General features: G+C 49.5%; 1 protein-coding gene across 1 annotated transcript in view; it reads left to right on the top strand.

Annotated features, from left to right (window-relative positions):
• The window catches only part of LOC121340554 (endonuclease domain-containing 1 protein-like), a 148,873-nt gene that overhangs the window by 122,444 nt on the left and 9,906 nt on the right, over positions 1 to 16,523 (top strand). The window lies entirely within an intron of this gene.

Here is a 16,523-nt window from a genome sequence, read left to right as displayed (position 1 = left end):
GGAGCACGAGGTTTTGTCCAGTGCACCCACTGAATACAGCCTGCATCTTCTGCTGGGTTTTGTTGGATCCTTTTCGTTCCTTGGAAGCACAGTTCAGGACAAAACTGTCACGGTCTGACTTTGAGGAATGGGATTCTCAGCACTTCTGTCTCTGCTCCAGCCAGCGAAAAGTGATGCGTAAGACTCCTTCTCCCCCCCGTCAACTCCAGTGGGTGCAAAGTTGTAACTGTTTCAGGAAAGATACAGCCAGAAAAAGAAAAAAAAAAAAACAAAAAAAAAACAACCAAAAAACATTTCCCTAGCTCATTTTCTTTTCCCAGAAAACCAGATGGATGAATCATTACAACAGCAGCTGTGACAGGGGACCAGACAACAGACTGAGCCCAAAGCCCAGCCCAGTCGAGGCAAGATGAAAAACTGTCCAAGGATTTACCAACCCTCCCTCCCACATCTGTTTAAAGGAGCAAGACTCCAGAATTAGGGCATGTGGATTTTTTTTGCATCCTCCGTAGCAGCAAGAGCAGCCATTGCAGAGACCAGGGTGTAATAAATCCAACAGGATCTAGCAGTGAGGTCCAGTGAAGTAATGTGATGGTGTGGTCAGTGGTGATCACCAAAACAGAATCACAGAATGGTTTGGATTGGAAGGGACCTTTGAAATCCCTTAGTTTCAACTTCCCAACAACTTCCACTAGACCAGGGTGGTGCAATCCCTGTCCATCCTGGCCTTGGGCACTTCCAGGGATGGGGCAGCCACAGCTTCTCTGGGCAGCCTATGCCAGGGTCTCACCACCCTCACAAGGACGAATTTCTTCCCACTATCCCACCTAACCCTGCCCTCTGGCAGTGGGAAGCCATTTCCACTTGTTTTGTCACTCCACACTGTTGTCCCAGGTCCCTCTCCAGCTCTCTTGGAGCACCTTTAGGCACTGAAAGGGGCTCTCAGATTTTCCTGGAGCCTTTTTTTTTTCTCCCAGCTGTCCCAGCCTGGCTCTGGAGCAGAGGGCCTGCATCCCTATAAGCATCTTTGTGGCCTCCTCCTGATTCACTCCAACTCATCCCTGTTTTTTCCTGTGTTGTGAGCCCTAGGGCTGGAGGCAGCTCTGCAGGTGAGATCTCACCTGAATGGAGAAGAGGGGCAGAATCCTCTCCCTGACCTGCTGCCCACACTTGTGAAGCAGCCCAGGACTGGGGGTGTGTCTGGGCTGCCATCAGCCATTGCTGGGTCATGCTGAGCATCCCCAAATCCTTCTCCCTAGAGCTGCTCCCCAGCCATTCTCTGTACCTGTTCTTGGAATTGCTCAAGCACAATATCCAGCACCTTAGACCAGAGGGAGCAGCCTCGAGGCTCCATTTGTTTGTGGAGGCTTTCCTCTGCAGGCAGAGTTATTTGTGAGACATGGACATTCTCTTAATACAGCAGAGTCCTATGCATAAAATGCATCAAAATAACACCAGAAGTGACAAGGCTGAGGAAGCATTTAAAAGTTGTGAGATGCCTGCCTTCAGGCTGCCCACAGAACCTCTGTGGGCGTGTGTGGTTCATCCTTAATTACACTTTTGGGAGGTATTTTTTATTCCAGAGGACACTGCCCCACTCCCTGCACGCGATGCTGGTACTCACTTGCTGAAAAGCCACTCAGGGTTAGGGTGGATTTTTTCCTTCTTCACCTTCATCTCGGCAGCATCCGAGTGCTTTGGCTGGAGCAGTTGCTCTGATGACATCTTTTTTTTTTTTTTTTTTTCCCTTGGTGAGGCTCTATTGTGGTTTCTGCTTTACAAACAAAGAACCAGAGCACAGAGAAACGAAGGTCAAAGAATCTGTTAATTTCGGGTGCCCAGTCTGAAGTAGCCAGTGCAAGATATTCAGGACTGTGTGTCCAAAGCGCAGATTCCTCTCATGCCTTTCTTTGTTCTCTTCCAACCCCCTGCTTTGTTCGTTGCCCTCTTCCAACTTCTGCCTCTTGGGCGCTGTAATTACGATTTTTAAATTCAAATGCCGCTCTTAGCTTTCGAGTGTTTTCATCGCTGACTGAAAAGCTGTAGCTGAGCTCCTCTAGGCAGCAAATGTTCCCTTTCTCTCAAGGTAAACAACGAGTCAGGGAAGGTCACTGCAGGTAAAAAGCCACAGGTCTGGAAGAAGAGAGCAGGACATAATTCAAGCCAAAGTACTCAAGAGTGATGTGGAGCTCTCTTCACCTCTCCTGCCCCCTGCGGCTCCCATGAACCCTGTCACAGAGCAAGGGCAGCACAAAGAAGCTGGATCTGGGATAAAAAAATCCTGGGGGTTACCTCAGGTGCTCAGGGCTTGGGTCCATTGTTGCTTTAGCAGAGGCAGCTACGGAGGAATTGCGTTCGGGGAAGCAGAGCAGACCACGGCAGGAGTGGGAGGGCAGAGGGAAGCCAGCGGTACCCAGTGTGTTCTTGTTGTGTTGGGAATAGCTTGTACTTGTGGGACTTGGTCAAATGCCAGGAAAACCCTGAGGGTGAGGCTGCAGTGCTCCTCTTGAGATGTTCCAGCCCCTGGAGCCCTTGGGAACAGCAGTGCTGAACGCTGTGTGCTCTCAGCTGCCCCAGGCACAGCCGGATCCATCCGCACAAGGACACGTGTCCTGGGCTCCCTCCAAGCTGGAGCTCCCAGCACATCCACCTTTCATTCCTGCTGCAGAGTCCTCTGGCCAGGCAGGTTTTGTCTGACTGTGTCCCATGTCTGAAAACACTCCAGCCTCAGCACCTCCCATTTGGCTTTGGCAGAGGGGAGCAGTGGGGCAGTGAGGGGAGGATTTGTGAGGCTGCATTAGCCGGTGGCTGGTGAGTCTGCAAAGGATCTGTCCCAAATGCAGGACAGGCGCCGGGGAGATGAGCACAGCACCAGTGAGCTGAGACCTCAGAAGGCCCCTGGAGTGTGGGTTTGAGTAGGAGAGAGCTGAGAAGGACTTGGGAGCAGGAGGAATGATAATTCACCGTGGAACAATGCCTGGATGGCTCCGAAGGGGACCTGGCACCCATCTGTCCAGGCATTTCCTGCTGCTGCAGGGGATTCCTGTGCTCCTCCTTGCTGGTTCCTCCACCTCTGGATCTCTGCATCACTGTTGCTGTTGGAAACACCAGTATTTCATAAGCTGGAGAGCTCAGGGCTGCAGAGACAGCACAAAAGCAGCTCGAGGACACACAGAAACAGGAAAACCATTTTTTTTTTAAATCAAACTTGCATAGTAATGTTGGGTCCAAGGAATATCTTAAGTCCAGCCTCTCACTCTGAGCAGGACTGTAGCCAGGGTGTCAGCCCTAAATCACCTAAGTATGGGGGGTACAGTTTAGGTGATCTGTGTCCCAGGGCAGCTGTGTCTCCCAGCAAGAGCTGGATGTGTCTCCCACATCCAGCCTGAGCCTCCTGTGTCCCACTTTGCCACTGGTGCCCTTTGGCACAGTCCAGCACGATGGGGAGGACTCTGGCTGTGTCTCTGCACCCCCCTTTCATGTGTTTGTGGCCGGTTCTTAGCCCACCATCAGCTCCTCAGGGCTGTGCAGGGCTTTCTCCCCACTGTCAGCACCATTTGCTCATAGTGAAAGCACAGAAACCCTCCTTCAAACCCCGCTGTGCTCCCCCAAAACCAGGGCAGCAGGCAGAGCAACAGTGGCACACCTGGGGAGGATGAGTCACCAGCAGCAGCATCTCCCACGGGACCAGCCCCATCTCCCACGCTGGGGCCTTTCTGTCCATGTGGAAGGGCCCAGAGGGCAGCTTACAGCTCCCCCCAAACCAGACACCTCCAGACTGCTGGACTGGGGAGATGTGAAGCCCTGGAGGGGGAAACTGGTTCAGATTTCCTGCTAGACCCAGACCCATCCAGGAGACAACATCCAGAGCATCCTGTCCTGCCCTTGGAGGGGGCAGCAGCAGGGTTGGGCCAGGGAAAGCAGTTGGACACAGCACTTGTGTTTTCCATGCTAGAAACCTTCCTACGTGCCAGTTCATGAGGATGAAGCTGTAAATCAGCAGGAAAAGCTTCTCAGTCACCACCATCACCATCTGGGGAAAAGAACTGTCTGGGAGGAGAGATAAGGGGTGCGTTGGTGGTCTTTCATTGTCCCCTTCCTCCAGGCTTCATGCTGGCGATGTAATTAGTGATTAATATAAATATTTTCACTTTTAATTTCACAATGAATATGAGCAAGGCGAGCCCAGATGCAAATAGGAGCCGAGGCCCTTCCGCAGGGACCTCAGGGGACTCTCCGGCCACCTCACACTGAGTCACCACAGCCCCGGGAGCCCCGTGCAGGAGCCAGGAGGGGACGGAGGGGTGACAAGGTAGAGCTGCCTATTGAAAAATAAAGTCCCCAGTTTGCTGGTTTAGTAATGAGTGGAAAATAGAAGTTAATGCTGCGACCTAGTGGAGAAAAACCAGACGTGCAGAGTCACGGCAGAGCTGATTCAGGCGAGGGGAAAGCAGAAGTTTGTGGAATTTGTGCCTGGTCGAGGCTGGAACGCAGAAAGCTGTGATAGTGCAGCTTATTTTTACAGGATTTCACACCTGAGAACGTGGTTTGTAGCCTGTTCAGGTTTCCAGAAGGTGCTCAGCTTAGCCCTAAATCATCTGGGGCTAAGATGATCTTCAAGGCCCCTTCCACCCCAAACCATTCTGTGATTCTGAGTTTCTGTATTCTCATGAAAAGGCTGTGAACATCCCCGTGGCCCATGTTAAACCCAGCACAACACCAATGTGACTGCAAACAGGGTGGGTAAAGGTCTGCTCCCAGCAGTATCCACTTGGGCTTGGACCTGTGCTCCCAGCTACTTCATCCAGCCCCAGAAGGAACTGGAATTGGAGAAGAAACTGTTTGCTGGGCAAAAATGGGGAAAACAAGTCACTGATGAGATGAATTGCCTGGTGCCTGCAGCTGTGTAAACCTGAGCTTGGCACGGTCTGGGATGAGATCCAATGCCAGAGCACCTGCACTTGGGAAGTGGAAAATCCCTAAAACACAGGTTTTGGGTCAATAATCACCCAAATGGGAGACACAAACACCACCTGAGCTAAGCTACTGAGATTGAATGCCAAACCAGGGCAGGGAGAGCATGTGGGGAAAGGCACAGGGATGCTGTGCCCAGGCTTGGGGCCCATGCTGTAAAAAGGGGGCTGGAAAATGGGAAAGATTTCAAAGGAGAGCCCCAGGAGTGAGAAAAAACTCTCAACAGGATGAAGCTGAGCTCAGTGTGTTACCCAAATGAAGAGGGTGGATTTCAGCCCATCACCACTGTGCCTGTGTCCAAGGGATCCCAATCCTGGTTCCTGTGGTGGGTGGCCTGGAGAGCACCCAGGGACCAAACCCCTCTGCTAAGAACCCACAGGAGTTTGTAATCCAGGAGGGTTTGCCACAAGGGAAGGGTCAGGGGAAGCTGCCTGGAACACAGCCTCTGCTGGCCAGGATCTCCCTTGTGCCAAGGGCACTGCAGAACTGAGACGCCTCCAGGATTAAAGAACAGCTGAGCTGGGGGATTTACAGACCCAGGCTTTGGGTGCTGCAGTTGGCATCAAGCTACCTAAATCCCTCCTCTCCATGTCTTCAAAGACAGCAGCTCCTTTGGGTCTGGTGGATACCAGTGGTTAGAGCCACCCAGGACACCTTGTGCTTGTGGCATCACCTCAGGCAAATCACAGCTACGGAATATTATTCCTTCTGAACATGGAGGAATGAAGGGATGGGCTTGGTCCTGCTCTCTTGTGTGCTCAGCCTGGACCAGGGAATGGGTGGCAGCCCTTCAACCTGGTGCCCAGAGGCTGGTGGCACCTTACCCTGAAGCCCTGCTCACGCCACATGTCCTGCTGCCCTCCAGCTTCTGGTTGTCATCGGTGGGGCACACTGAGACCATTAAACACTGCATGGAGAAGGCAGCAGGGGAATTAGATGGAGGAATATAGCCAGGAGTAGCAGCAGGAGAAAAGTGAGGAGGAGGAGGAGAGACTCTGGGGGAGCAGAGAGGAACATACCAGCTCGAGGCAGCTGCAAGGGGCCCAACAGCTGGAAGCCAGAAATAAACCTCAACAGTGAATCAATTAGCTCTGGGGAATGGGTGAACTGGGGGAAGCAGCAGCAAGGGGGAGAGGATGGGGCAGCTGGTGAACTGAGTATGCAGGAAAATCCACAGAGCAATGAATCACCTCCCCAAAAAGCCCCTTTTCCCGAAACAAGGCAGTGATGAAGAAGAAAGCAGCAGAAACAAAAACAGTTATGAGGGAAAGGGAAGTTTTTCCCCCGGTGAATAAACATGCAGAACTGGCTGACCAGAAGTCAGGGAGTGGATAAATCACAGTGAACAAGCCATGGTGGTGGGGCCTGCCAGAGGCACCTGGAGCAAAGATCCCTCAACGTGTTCACCCAGCAGAGGGGCTGCAGGGCTGCCGTGCAGGGGACATGGAGGACCTGGAGATGCTCCTCCAGAGCTGGGTGCCAGTCCCCAGGTGATGGGAGGACAAGGAGTCTCAGGCTTGGCGAAGTGGGCTGCAAATGTTGAGCTGGGCAGAGGAGGGGATGTTAGGCACTGCCATGGGATGGATGGTGGGTCCTAGGGACCAGGATGCAAGGCCCCCTGTGCTCCAAAACACGTTTTTGGGGCATGGGATGAGGCATTTGGAGTATCACAGACAACAGATATTGGGATCATGGTTTGGGTCATGGAACAACCTTTGAGGGTGGCTAAAATTTAATAGAAAGTGCATTCAAAGCTCCTCAAGGAGCAGTCTAGCTGTTAAACAGTGATGAGGAGAGCCTAGAAAAATTGTGCAAAGAAACAGATTTCTTGATGAAAATGCTTCGTGTACAGAAGATTTGGAATTAAATCTGTGGTGAGAAATCACAGAGATTGCATCTTGCAGAAGGCATAGATTTTTTTATTAGGACATGGCTGCTTTTGGCCACCATAGGAGAGACAATGTGTAGAGCAAGGAACCCTAATTTGTAAATGAGTTTTGGGTGTTTTATCAGAAAAGAAGGAATTTGGGGCTGCTTTTTTCCGAGCTGAGTGCCCCAGACACTGGACTGGAGTCCAGCTCTGTCCCTGTTCCATCTTTACCCATCCCCTCACTACTGCTCCATGAGGAAAAGGATGGCGGGCATGAATGCTGGAAGGACTTTGGAGCTGGGCTTGTGTGGGAAGGGTTAATTTCTCCCACCAAGTGCCCCCTCCCCGTGCAGCTGCTCTCCAAATCAGCCTTTCCCAGGAACCATCCCAAGGGTCTGCAGCATCCCAGCACTGTGCTGGGGAAGTGAATGTCCATGAACCGCTGCAGGCAGAGAACGTGCACAGAGAAATTAAGATTATTCACATGGACACGGAATCTTTCATGTCAAGCTCTACACGACTCAGTGGGGATGGAGATGCTCCCACCCCGCATCCCTGGGGTCTGCTCCAGTCCCGAGGGTCCCGTCTCCACGGGCTCCAGGGAAGAGCAGGGATCCTGCTGATGTGCTGTCACTAGAGGGAAGCAGAGCCACGAGCATGGGGCTGGGTTGGGGTGCCAGCGAGGGGACTGTGCAGAGAACCCAGAGCAGCTTTGAGCTGGGGAAAGGGGACAGCTTCGTCCCCTTGGGCTGGGCAGGGCGCCAGCGAGGGGCGGTGGGTGAAAGCCACAGGGAAAGGAGGAGCTGGAGTGATGCTGGGCTCTCCAGGGACACACTTGGTCCCGTGTCCCCTCTCTGCAGTGCCTGTCACTGCTGAGAGCTGACAGCGGGGGCTGAAATGGGGTTCAGGGGCACCCCATAATGCAGGGTTGTGGCCAGCAGGGCTGGCTGGGGACTTTGAGCACCGTTTGCTCTGCCGAGGAGGGGCACTGCTCCTGGGGACAGCTCATCGGGCAGGGCATCCCTCTGCCACCATCCTGCTGGGAGCCACGACCCTCCTGGGATGGGTTAACTGGGGCTCTGGGGGCAAAGGTGGAGGAGGCACGAGGTGGCAGGAAGGGGACAGGACCCCAGACTGCCCGTGGAGGGATGACCATGGGGGAATGACCAGGTAAGGATGACCCTGGAGGGGTGACCATGGGGAGATGACCGTGGGGGACTGACCATGAAGGAAGGACCATGGAGGGATGATCATGGGGATAACCATAGGGGAGATGACCATGGAGGGATGACCATGGTGAGGGGGTGACCATGAGAGGATGACCATGGAGGGATAACCATGGTGAGGGGGTGACCATGAGAGGATGATCATGGAGGGGTGACCATGAAGGGATGACCATGGAGGGATGATCATGGGGATAACCATGGAGGGATGACCATGGTGAGGGGGTGATCATGGGGATAACCATGGAGGGATGACCATGGTGAGGGGGTGACCATGAGAGGATGATCATGGACGGGTGACCATGACAGGATGACCATGGAGGGATGATCACGGGGAGATGACCAAGTTGTGTTGGCAGTTCTGCCGGTCTGGGGACCCCAGGGAATGTGAGCACACACTCATGGAAGCCACACCACCCACAGACAAGGCTGGACTCCAAACCAGCTGCTCTGGGACCTGGAGATTTTCTCCTTTATGAAGAGGACCAGCCAAAATAGTAATTTCCCCCTTTGCCCGTGGAGATTTGGAGGATTCCCCTCCTCTCCTTGCTGGGCTTGGATCCACTTACACCCTGAGCTCTCCCATGGGGCTGCCTTGGCCACAACCCACCTTCAGCCCATCCACATCTCTGGGGAAAGGTTCCCCCAAGCATTTGTCAGCTGCAGATCAGGATAATTTCCTGGCATATTTGGAAACAAATGCATCCTGTAAATTTCTTCCATTTTCTACTGCTCCTGAGAGATTTTTTTGATTCAAAGTTGACCTATTCACCAGCAGCTGCCAGGAGTTTAGTTCAATAACAACCCTTACTGACAGAGTTCTGCCCATGTCAGTACAAGCCTCAATCATTGTGGTTCTCCCAGTGCAGGTCATGGAGCCTGGAAATGCCAGGACTTGCTGCTTTGGCCAGCACAGGGCTGTATCTCTCTGCCAACCTCATACAATACAGGTTAACTTGCTGTTTTTCTCAATGCCATCTCTCCTGCAGAGATGGTTTATGGCACATAAAAAATCATTGCAATGAGGAAATAGGTTTGTCTGCTATAAAGTGCTGGTTTGGAAACAGGACATAAAATATTAGCTGGTATTAGATCTTGAGCTCAACAGCTAAAAATTAGTGCTAGCAGGAGTGGTTTGGGTGAGGAGGGAGTGACACATATGCAAAATGGCTCACACAGGAGGACAGAGACAAAAACTAAAAAAAAAAAAAAAACCTGCAAGGTAAAAATAGTGTTGTATTTTTTGTATTTTGTTCGAGTGGAGGCCACTGGAACTCCTGAAGGGATCATTGTCCACTGGAGCAACAGCAGGCAAAAGATGGGTGCAAAAAGGCTGCAATATTGCAATGACCTGAAGGCAACTGCAAAGCAAAGAACAAGAAGTGCTAATGAATGCCTTGTTTTAAAACAAAATTTTCTCCCCATCAGAGAACTTCCTGCAGCAAAAAACAAGTGCAGCTGCTCCTTTTTTCTTGTTTTTTCTTTTATTTTATTTTTTTTAAATTATTATTTCTTTATTTCAGGTTTGCTGTTTGAGAAGGAGCTGGTTGAAAACTGGTTCTGTGAGCTGACAAACTCCTGGACAGATGGGCACGTGGCAAGGGCTGCTTCAGCCTGCTTAAGTGGCCCCAGTCAACAGCCAAACCAGATACTTGAAATCTAAATCAAGGCCTAGAAACAGCAAATCAGTGCTTAAGGTTCCTACCAAATCTCCAAGTCCCACACAGTGGAAATCAATGCTATGGAATGCCATCACTATGGATACTTTCCAGCACCACTGATGGCTTTGTCTTCCTCTGTAGCTGGACCTCCCAGTGAAGGTTAAATCAAGCTGTAATTGACCCTAAAAGCCAGAGAGACCAGCTTGTACACTGGCTGTGTCACTGCTCACCTGTTCCTTCCAAAGCTATGGACCATGGGACAGGCCAGCAGAGTTGGTAGGGACAACTTTTCCATTGGGTTAAGTTCAGCCTAGGGTCAGACCTCATCATTTGGGTGATAACACAATCCTCTGCACCTACAAGCTGTACCCTGAGACATTTGCTTCATTTTTATGGTGCCTCTGGAGCTGGTCCTTTATGATATTACCCCAGGTACAGAACCATTCTGTGAGTTTAAAGGGCACAGGTTCACTCCTGACATCAACTCGTTGGGTTTGCCACTCGTCTGATGCAGTAACTTGTTTTGTTGGCTGTTTTCCTCTTTTTAACCAAGGTTTCTGGGCTGCCATTAGCAGCAGAATTAAATAGCTGCCTTCACATGTTGAGCTCCACTGAACATATGAAGTTTCACAGGCAGCTGTAAGAGCTGGATTCAGGAATTTTTTTAATTTATTTTTTTTAATCCTTTGCTCATTGTCAGGACATTTGGGTTCTCCTCCTATCCTTGTCTCCTGTTACCCAGAATGGACCAGGAGGCCCTTGCAAGTATCAACAATACTTAAAAATATAAAGGTGAGTGTCAAGGGGATGGTGCTAGACTCTTCTCAGCGGTGCCCAGTGACAGGACAAGGAGCAATGGCCATAAACTAAAGCACAAGAAGTTCCATCTCGACATGAGGAATAACTCCTTTACAGTGAGGGTTGCACTGGAAAAGGCTGCCCAGGGAGGGTGTGGAGTCTTCCTCTCTAGAGACATTCCAACCCCACCTGGATGTGCTCTGTGTAACTTGCTCTAGGCAGGCAGGGGGGTTGATCTCAAGACCTCCCTTCCATCATTAAAGATTCTGTGTTTCTGTAGGAAAATGTGAAAATTCAGCCAGGACAGTGCTGATGCACATAGCACAAAGTAGGGACAGCAAGTCTGCTCCAACACCACTTTCACATGGGGAAAAGAGGAAGGAAAATTAGTGCAATGGGTCATTTTCCAGGTGAAGAGCTGCAGCTGATGCTCTTCCATGCACAAGTGCTGATTTGTCTCAGTAGCTGCAGTTACGGTTGTTTATATTTAATCACACACCGTGGAGCCAGACAAAAACCTATAGACTCAGGATATAGACATGGGTGATCATGGACAACCAGACCCAGCTCCTGCCCTGGCCCCAGGACCCCCAGTCATCCCCTGGTACCTCTGGACACTACTCTGGAGTCCAGAGGATGCAGTGCTGAGCACACTGGGGCAGAACTTGAGGGCAGACATTCAGCCAGCCCTTCTTCTCTGCCAGATCTCATGAAAGGAAGCAAATTTCTGGCCAGAAAGCTGTTTGAAGGGGAGATGTCTCTTTGGGGCTGGCCAGTGGGCCTGCTGGGGAGTTGTTGTAGGTGTTGCATGGATTTGCCCATCACTGGCACTGCTGCAGGAGAAACCTGACAGCAGGGAATGATGGAAAACAGCACTCAGCATGCCAAGGGGCTGCAGGGCTAATCCTTGCCTGCCAGTTCATCTCCCATCTCCAGGAATTATGGCTTTTTATCTGGTCCCACAGGGCTTTATCCACCCCACAGAGCCCACATAAAATTGCTGCTCTCTCCCTTTGGTAGCATCCCCCCAAAGGGACAGGGTCACACTGAGATTGCTCCCAAGAGGGATTAGGGATTTGGAGCAGCCTGGCAAAGCCCCCTCCTGATCTCACCCCACACCAAGTATGGCTCTGTCTTGTGGGAAGTGACTGGGAATAATGCCCAGTGAGTGCTGGAGAACACTTGACTGAGGCACCATCCTGCTCCTGGCCCCTGGCTGCACCCAGGCATATTTCAAAAGTAAAATTCCTGTACTTTTGAACTCAAGTGTAAGAAATCTGACCTTCTCAACTTCTGCTTTTCACTTTTGCCTGGTAAGCATCCATGCTGGTGACCCCACATGCTCCCAGTCACCAAGTTTCCCTTTCATGGCCGAAGCTCCTTGCAGCACAGAAAAGAAAACTTCCCTCCACTTCCCATCCTCGGCCAGTATTTGCTCTGGGGAGTTGAGTTGCCACTGACCACCAACAGGAGCTCAGGTTTCAGAGTCAGAACCCTCCTGAGGCGAGGCAGCAGGGACAGTGTGTATGATAAACATTGTCAAAGTCCCCCTCTTCCCCCCTGCACAAGTTACAACGTGGTGTCCTGTCAGCTGGTCAGAGGCTCATCTCTGCCCTGCTGCTGTAACACCTGCAGGGGGGTGGCTTTGTGGCCTGCTTTGGGAATCAGTGGGGCGTGAGACATTAAGGGGATTGAATTGCAAACCCCTCCTCCTCCTCCTCCTCCTTGTTTGTGAGAGTTCCTGCTGGGAAATGGCACTTGGTGCTGCTTTGAGGGCAATGTCTAGGAGTGTCTGCAGAAAATGGATGGCTGTGATGCTGTTATTATCATCACAAATTTCAAGGTGGTATTTTTCCACTTAGAATATCTCTCTAACTTATTTTGATCCTGTTAAATATTAATCTAGCTCCCCCATGCCCTTGAACTAATTTCCTGCTTGGAAGAGAATGCGAATTTAACCAGGATACGGTTTCCTCCATCAGCTGAGCTAGCAGTGAAAGCATTGAACAGGATCTTGGGAGGCTGTGTGGAAACCCATGTTCTTCCACTCTGGTGTGGACCATTAAAGGCCACAGTACTCTGGGAGCACTTCCCATCACTTCCCACAGGTATCCCAGTGCATTGTGTCAGCCTCTGGTCTCTCAAACACTGCCATGGGAGACATGATCCAAAGTCCTTACAAAAAGAAGCAATATGAAATCATCTGTCTCCTTTACCCACAAGGTCTGCTACCAGCTCACAAGAGGAAGTCAGAGTGGACTGAGAAAATCTGGTCTTTACAAACTCTCTCTCATGTTAATTTAGGATGTTTGCAGAAAGGTGGCCTCAGCAGTTGTTCTGGAATTAAATGAAGCTCATCCTCCCAGGTTTATAGGTTCTGGGGTCCATCTTTTTCTTCCAACCCTTTATTTCTAAAGACAAGCATGACTTCCCCTCTTTCTTCATGTGAAAGCATTTTCTTACCCTGCTCAAATTTCCCCAGTCATTTCTAGCAGCTGCTTTCAAGCATTGCAGAGGTGTCCCTGAGACAGGCGAGGTGAAGGCATCTCCTGCTCCTGGCTACTCTCTGCTTTGTAGATGTCCACAGCAAAAACCACCCTGTGCATGGAGCAGCATATTCAGAGTTCCCTCTGGTCATATGATGATGGTCAGAACACCTAAAAAGGGATTTTCTATTGCCCCAAGCTGTGTTTGGCCTTTCTCATTTAGTCCCAGTAAGCTCTACATAAGGAGGCTCATCTCTTTGAAGCTGACCTGGTTTCTACTTTATGCCACCCTGAAGCTGAGGTCAGTGAAGAGCTTGACATTTATCTGGCCTGTAGTGAGGCCAGATAAAACTCTTCCAGAACACCTTTGAAGAAGAAAAATTATGGTTAGTCACAGAACTATTGACTAAGGGAAAGAGCAGATTTTAGGATCTGAAATAAAGGGTGAATTTGTAGGCTATTTCCCCTTCGGCCTGAATGGTGTTAAAAAAATATTTTCAATTATTGAAAGCTGTCCTGAATCACCAATTGTAGTAGAGGAAATGGCCTCAAATTGTGCCTGGGGAGGTTTAGATTTGATTCAGCAAAACATTTATTCAGTGAAAGGGTTGTCAAGTGTTGGACAGGCTGTCCAGGGCAGTGGTGGAAGGAAAGATTTGAAAGATGTGTAAATGTGGTATTTGGGGATGAGGTTTAGTGGTGGCCTTGGCAGTGCTGGGTTAGCATTTGGACTTGGTGATCTTAGAAGGCTTTTCCAAACTAAATAATTTTATAATAATGCTGACCTCCTCCTCCTTGATGGGCTGATGGACAGAATGTTAAATCAACCTTTCAGCAATGTCAGTTACTAACATGTTTAGCATTTAGAATAGGAATAAAATAACAATCCAGCAGTAAGGGCAGCCACTGCAGTTAGGTAATGCAGGTAAGGATGTGCTGCCCAGGCATGTGGTGGAGTCTACAATAAATAATTTTTTGTGAGTTAAAGGGACAGGCAGCTGCCAGGATTGGTGTATCCTAGATTGAACCTTTCTGGAGGTTGGTGGTGAACTAAGTGCCCTTTCCAGGACAATCTGCTGTGACATTTGGCACACTCACAAACTCCAAGAGTTTCACGTCGGTCACATCGAGGCAGGGAGGCTGAGGCAGAGGATTTAGGAGATTGCAATGGTCCTTTGGCAAGTACCTGTGAAAGCTGAAGTCAGAGCTCAGGAAACCCTGGCTCCCACCCTGCAGCTGGCAGGGTATTGTTCATAACAGCAGAGACAAGCTAAAGGAAGACCAAGCCTGACATTTCTCATAAACAATTTTGCTTGTGTTCACAAGTTGAGCACGCACCATCATACTTTGCCAGCGAAAGTCTTGCTGGCTGGAGTGGCTCACAGCAAAGATAAAGAGGTTTCTGCTTCAAGGCAAGGATCCCATACAGCTGCCTCATGGGGCTTGTGTCAATCCCCAAACAAAACCAGGGTGCTGTGGTCTCAGCAGCTGCTGAGTATGGGGAAGAGTTGCGCCACTTCCTGCGTGCGATCGCTGAGCACGGTCTAGCACAGGCAACCTCCTTCCTGTGCCAGGGCTGTTGACACTCTTCTGCTTCTCCTTAAAAAAAAAATGGCCAAAAAGCATCCCTGGTTCCAGGAAAGCCTCTTCCCCAGCCTCTTCCCCATCGCAGCACAGTGCAGAACGTGACGTGGCGGCCTGGCTCTCTTCCTTCTCCATGCAACATCTTTGCAGTGTTCTAGGTAGGATGGAGTGAAATATATGTGCTTAAAATAACTGGGGGTTTTTGAAAGTAAAACTTGATGGCCTTCTGTTTTATTGCTGGTGTCAGTTCCTGAAAGCCTGTCAGCTTTGGGGTGGGGAAGACGGGACTTTCATGATGAGGCTTCTTCAAAGAACAGTCAGGCAACAAAATGTCTGGAGTTTTTATACCTTGTGTGTTTTGCCCTTGTACATCACCAGGCAGAAGGTGGACAAAGAAATTCTCCATACTGGCACATTATTTTTTCTCAAAGCTTATCAGTAAAATCATCTAACTTTAATATAACTAATTGCAAAATTGAAATTGAAAAATATTAATTGCAGTGTTTGTAACACACCAAAATTTGTATTCTACAGCAAAGTCAGTCTCTGGCAGACAAACCAATAAAAGCTGTGAGTTTTTACCTGATCTTAGTAAATATTATTTGCTTATCTTTGGGACGGGTTGTTTCTGCAGATTACTTTGTTTGGATGACTGAGGATAAAAAACATGCAGCCTTTTAAAGATGAGTGGCCTGAATAGGTTCTAAATGAAAATAATTTAGAGAATGAGGGAGTAGTTTGAGAGTAAGTAATACCTTTAAGTCTGTTCCTCCTTTTTCTGAACGTTTGAGTGATTTCCAAGAGTAAAAACCAAAGTTTCAATATACAATATAACACACAGAGAAAGAATCTCAAATTAGTAGAAGACTTCACAGTAAAAGCACTAACAGATAATGCCCAAGTGCCCAAGTAGCTGCAGGGCACCTGTGATCTTTAGGAGAGCAGAGCTTCGTAATGGAATAATCTGGCTGAGCAGTTGCCCTAGGTTACAATAAAGAGGGGCGTTCCCTGTTTTAATCCTGCAGAAAAACGATGTTTTGAAAGGTTGATATTAAATAATTGCATGGACTGCAATGGCAAGTTTATGCCACTAACCTCATGGTGCCTTCCAAATAATGCACCCACAGGGAATGGATGGAGGGCTGGAGCTCCTCTGCTCTGGAGAGAGTCTGAGAGAGTTGGGAGCGTTCAGTCTGGAGAAAAGAAGGCTCCAGGAAGACCTTAGAGTTCCTTCCAGTGCCTCAAGGGGCTCCAAGAGAGCTGGAAAGGGATGTTGGAGGCACAAGACAAGGGGGAATGGCTTCCCACTGCCAGACGGCAGGCTTAAGTGGGATATTGGGAAGAAATTTTTTCCCTGTGAGGGTGGTGAGGCCCTGGCACAGGTTATCCAGAGAAGCTGTGGCTGCCTCTGGATCCCTGGAAGTGTCCAAGGCCAGGCTGAATGGGGCTTGGAGAAACCTTGTCTTGTTAGAACTGTCCCTGCCCATGGCAGGGGATTGGAATGAGATGATCTTGAAGTTCCCTTTCAATCCAAACCCTTCTGTGTTTCCATGATTGTAATACTCAGGAACAAGTGTGAGAGAGGTATGCAAAGAAAGGGTCATGTTCTCAGCACTGTGTTTCCTGTAGTACAGACTCCCAGCATGCCCTGTTGGGGCTGATGATAACAGCTCTGTATATAAGAAACAGTTGTTTAAAAAAACATAAAAGCATCAACCATTGCATTTTGTGCTGATTTCTGTGATTTTGATCTGCAGCTGTCTGAAAAACAAGAACCAGCACATAGAAACTGAGTGCTAAACCTGGTATTTTCAGTCTTCTTATTGCTCCAGCTTTGCCCACGTTGACCTGCATTTTGGTATTATTTTAAATAACTCTGCACATTTGATTTTTTCATAATACCCATGGTCACATAAAGATTTACCTT

Source organism: Onychostruthus taczanowskii, unplaced genomic scaffold (assembly GCF_017590055.1).
Source record: "Onychostruthus taczanowskii isolate IOZ18803 unplaced genomic scaffold, ASM1759005v1 scaffold41, whole genome shotgun sequence".
Lineage (NCBI taxonomy): Eukaryota > Metazoa > Chordata > Aves > Passeriformes > Passeridae > Onychostruthus > Onychostruthus taczanowskii.
The sequence above is the reverse complement of the archived record's forward strand: the minus strand, read 5'-3'. Positions and strand labels throughout refer to the sequence as shown.